General features: G+C 45.2%; 1 long non-coding RNA gene across 1 annotated transcript; it reads right to left on the bottom strand.

The window, feature by feature from the left end:
• Nucleotides 1–259: 259 nt before the first annotated feature.
• LOC135971635 (uncharacterized) lies at nt 260–2244 on the bottom strand. Its single transcript, XR_010587879.1, has 2 exons — nt 2144–2244; nt 260–658 (listed from the first exon to the last, which is right to left on the bottom strand). It is a non-coding gene; the product is annotated as an uncharacterized lncRNA (long non-coding RNA).
• Between the last annotated feature and the right edge of the window lie 3041 nt (nt 2245–5285).

Below are 5285 nucleotides of genomic sequence, written 5' to 3' on the forward strand. Positions count from 1 at the left end.
GAAGTAGAAAGGTGGTTGCCGGAAGCTGGGGTGAGGGGAGAAGGGGAGTGAGTGTTTAATGGGTACAGAGTTTCAGTTTGGCAAGACAGAAAGAGCTCTGTGAATGGACGGTGGTGATGGTTGCACAACAGTGTGAATGTACTCGCTGCCACTAAACTGCATGCGCACTTAAAAATGGTTATGACGGTCAATGTTATGCTATATGTATTTTTACCACAATTTCAAAATACAGTAAAATAAATAGAATCATCTCAAAATACAGTAGCATAAAAGTAGGGTTTATTGTACTTGCCAATCCTGTGGATCAGGAATTTGAATAAGAGACAGAGGGATGGCCCATCACTGCTCATTCTCAGCCTTCAGCCAGAAGATTGGAAGGACAGAGCGGGAATGACCTGCAGTTGATTCCGGGGGTACCAGGGGCCTCAGTTACTTGCCCCATCATATCTTCTGCATGTGGTCTCTCTAGATGTGCTTGTTTTGGTTTCTTCACACCATGGGTGTCAAGGACAAGCTTTCTCAGTAAGAGAGAGAGACAGAAGTTTTAATTTTTATGACCTCATCTCAGAAGTCACATAGCATCACTGCTGTGCTCTCTAGGCTGCAGTAGCCACAGGCACAGGTCTGGATTCAAGGCAGACACATGGCATCTTCATCTCTGTAAGAGGAATTTTAGTCACATTGTACCGAGAGCACAGAACATATGGGATCTCAGGCACACACCCACACGTATGCACACACACACAGGCATGCATAGCCATCATAGAAAATACTTGTTGCCCATAAGGTGCAACTATCAATTACATTCATTATCCTGTGTTGCTCAGATTGTCCCAATCCTGCCAGTGTGAGCCCTTTCAAATACGGGGTTCGTATCCTCTTTTCGTCACTCTATGATTCTTTGTGGCTTCCTTGCCTTCTGGCTTCACAGGGCATCTCAGGCTCATTTTGTTCTTTTCCTGTCCAAGCTGGTCTCAGCATTTCTCAAGGAAGCCTGGTTGTCTTGATGTGGGAAATGTAGGGACTGTGTGTTCTCCCTTCTACTGAGACGTCATTGCTTCTAACCCCTTTCAGGAGACAGAGCTAGGAATATCTTTTTCAAACCAGGAATCCATACTTGTGGTATTTGCAATTAAAGTTTAATACCATAGGCCCGGTGCAGTGACTCCCACCTGTAATCCCAACACTTTAGGAGGTTGAGATGGGAGGATCACTTGGGCCCAAGAGTTTGAGAACAGCCCGGGCAACATGCTGAGACCTCACATCTACAAATGATACAATTTTTAAAAATTAATATTATAAAGTTTTTTCTTACCTTCTTTGTTTTTTAATCTTACAGTAAAACCCTGGTTCCTAATAATGTTAATATATTTATTGATTTGCTTTATCCTATAGTATACATTAAATAATTCAGAATTACAATGCCAATATTATTAACAATAAACTATCAAATGAGCTTTAAAATTTATTTTTAGTACTCATTGTCTTTAGAATATGTCCTGCTAAATATATTCAGCCAGAGAACTATATTTAAGGATTCTTTAAAATAAGTTTTTCCCAATATAGTCAGGTTATCAATTTGATACAAGTTTAGATTTATTTGTTTCAGTTTGTGTTCAATGTTAGGGTTTATTTTATTCTCTCTGATGTAACTTTTTGGAGATTTCACATATGTTTGAACATCCATACACACATGAACACATACATACAGAGAGAGACACACACACACACACACACACCCAGTTCAAAAGTCAAGTTTATCTTTAAAAGTGTTTTCAGAGATGTGTCTCTGCCAATCCTGTCCCCTTTGCTCTTTCGCCTTCCACACTCCATAGCTAACCATTTTCTTATGTATCTTGTTATTGTCTTAGAGTCTCTACTATTTTCTTCATATGCAATAGTGAGCTCACACAATTGACTGCCCTACATTTCGCCATGACCTGGGAGAATGCACTGGGATGGCAGCCTCACACGACGGAGGAATCCTGGCTCCCAAGCCACTGTCTGGCGCAGTTCCCTGGACAGTATTGGGCATTTCGTGAGCCTGGCTTTCAGCCTGTGTGGTGCTCTGTCATGAGATTTCAGAGCTCGGAACTGGTCTTACCCTGACCCTCTTTCCAATTCCCACTGCCACTGAGGTTACCTTAGAAAAGCGTCCGTAGTGGAGCAGCTGGTGCATGGTCCATCCCTGCTCCAGTCCTCTCGCAGACGCTGTGAAATCCCTCATTGTTTCTTTTCTGGGCCACTGAACTAGCTTCCCAGCAAGCTTTGATTCCTGTTCTTTTACATATTAATGCAACCTTTATTTTCCCAAACAAAAGTATAGTGAGGGGCTTTCTCTGTCTCCCAATGCCATTTTCATAGTATGTATCACTCCCTGACTATCATCCGAAAGCCCCTCGACTCTCATCCACCCATCCAAACCTGGCCACCCCGTGTCCTCTCTCCCATTCACTCATTGATCACATCAGCTCTGGGTCGACCACCCTCCTTGCCACCCACAGTGACGCTGTCAGCCTCGGTCCCTCACCATTCTCATGGATGACCCATCTGATGTGGTCTGGGTGTTTTGTCCCCTGCAAATCCCATGTTAAATGGGACTCCCAAGGTTGGAGGTGAGGACTGGTGGGAGATGTTTGTGTCATGAGGGTGGATACCTCATAAATGGCTTGGTGCCATCCCCGTGGTAATAAGTGATTTCTTGCTCTGTAAGTTCAGGTGGGAGCTGGTTGTTTAAAGGAGTGTGACTCTTCCTCCCTTCTCTCTTGTTCCCGCTCTTGCCGTGTGATGGCTGGCTCCCCCTTTGCCTTCCATCATGATAGTAAGTTTCCTGATGCCTCACCAGAGGCAGATACTGGTGCCATAATTCCTGTACAGCCTGCCAAACCACGAGCCAATTAAACATCTTTTCTTTATAAAGTACCCAGTCTCAGATATTTCTTTACAGTAATACAATAACTGCCTAACACACCATCTAAAACTCAGCCTCTTTGTTTCTTGACCTCCACATCCTAATAATTTTTATTTTCTCTCCACTACCCATTTACTTATAAGGAAGCAGTAAATATCACAATTAAAAGTTTAAATCTTCTACCAATGAACTTAAGTATCTACTAGATTCTTCTTATGTGATCAGTGGAATGCATATTACTCATATTCTTTTTCAGTGTATGTAAGAAATTCCTTATATGAGTTTGAAGGGATTGACAAGTAAACGTTTTTCGTTCTTTATAAAGGCTCATGCATCTAGAGAGAGCTGATCTCAGAAGCTTGATTGACTGATTTACGCAGAGCTAATGGAGCACACTTATGAGTAATGAATAATGATGGGTGCAAGCTTGGAAACCAGTGCTTCCACCATGCTCAATCGTTGCACAAGACAGGGAGCAGGTCTAAGAAGGGAACGGGATGTCTGGAGAGAGTCAGGGGCCCTGTGGGTTGGCCAAAGCACACAAGAAGGGCAGAGTAGACACAGCAGTCATGGAAAAGAAATAAAGAATCTCCAGGAAGAAGCATGTCCAATCAAGGTGTCTTCGTGTGAAACGCTTTATGCTATGTTAGTCCTCTTCACTCTCTCCCCAACACAGTCTTCAGTGATTTCTTCATTTTCAACAAAGCTCTTGTACAGAGGGAATGCTGTGAACTAAATATTTGCGTCTCCCCAAAATGTGTACGTTGAAATCCTAACTGCCAAGGTGGTGGCATTGGGAGGTGGGGCCCTTATAAAAGCTTTTATAGTGCCCTTGTAAAAGCTCCCTTGCCCCTTTAGCCATTTGAGAATATAGCAAGAAGGCACCGTCTATGATGCCCTCACCAGACACTGAATCTGCTGGCACTTTCATCTAGGACTCCCAAGCTCCAGAACTGTGAGTAATAAATTTCTGTTGCTTGTTAGCCATTCAGTCTAAGGTAAGTTGTTATAGTAGCTCAGGTCTAGGGTACAGCTGACCTATGAGTTATGAGCCTAATGGAGTTTACAATATCTGTTAATAGTTGTTAAATAATTAATTAAGGACCACTGATGGAGTACCAAACCCCAGCCTGTCATGAGGTACTCACCTGTCTAGGTAGCCCTGTTGCCTGCCCCATCACACCCCTGAAAACTCTTTTTTTTTTTTTGAAACAGAGTTTTGTTCTTGTTGCCCAGGCTGGAGTGCAGTGGCACAATCTCGGCTCACTGCAAGTCACCTCCCAAGTTCAAGTGATTCTCCTGCCTAAGCCTCCTGAGTAGCTGGGATTACAGGCGCGTGCCACCATACCCAGCTAATTTTTGTATTTTTAGTAGAGATAGGGTTTCGCCATGTCGGCCAGACTGGTCTCGAACTCCTGACCTCAGGTGATTCACCCACGTCAGCCTCCTAAAGTGCTGGGATTACAGGCTTGAGCCACTGTGCCCAGCTGCTGGAACCTCTTTGTAGAGAACAACCTCCAAGTCCAGTAGACATCGTTTACATTTTACCTTGGCAACATGTGATACTGAGACATGCCCCCCTTGTTGAAATATTATCTTCCTTACTTCCTTAAATCCCTTCAACAGTCCCAGTTCCATGTAAGAAAACAGAAAGTCTAGGTATTTCAAGAAGAAAAAAAAAATTTAATCCAATAAATTAGTTGCATAATAGAAATCACTGGATGAACTACAGAAGCAGAGGTCAGTGGACTTCTGCTGAGATGCAGAGCTTACAGGCATGTCGACAAAGCAGGATCCAGAGGTAGGGAGGCTGCTGCTGTGGTCACACTGTGCCCTCCACACCCACCTCTCTGTTTGTACAGAGCTGGTGACAACCCACCGGAATGCTGAGTCCGGCCGTCACAACCACCCTGACTCCCAGGGCCTGCAGCTCATGCCAGCAGGACCAGCAGGAGAAAGGTGGCCTCTGCTTTCCTGCAGCTGTCCACGCCCACCAGCTGTCCACGTCCACCAGCTGTCCACGTCCACCAGCTGTCCACGTCCACCAGCTGTCCATGTCCACCAGCTGTCCATGTCCACCAGCTGTCCATGCCCACCAGCTGTCCATGTCCGCCAGCTGTCCATGCCCGCCAGCTGTCCATATCCACCAGCTGTCCATGCCCACCAGCTGTCCATGTCCGCCAGCTGTCCATGTCCGCCAGCTGTCCATATCCACCAGCTGTCCATGCCCACCAGCTGTCCATGTCCACCAGCTGTCCATATCCACCAGCTGTCCATGTCCACCAGCTGTCCATGTCCGCCAGCTGTCCATATCCACCAGCTGTCCATGCCCACCAGCTGTCCATATCCACCAGCTGTCCATGTCCACCTAACT

This window comes from Macaca fascicularis, chromosome 7 (genome assembly GCF_037993035.2).
Source record: "Macaca fascicularis isolate 582-1 chromosome 7, T2T-MFA8v1.1".
In the NCBI taxonomy this organism is placed as follows: Eukaryota; Metazoa; Chordata; class Mammalia; order Primates; family Cercopithecidae; genus Macaca; species Macaca fascicularis.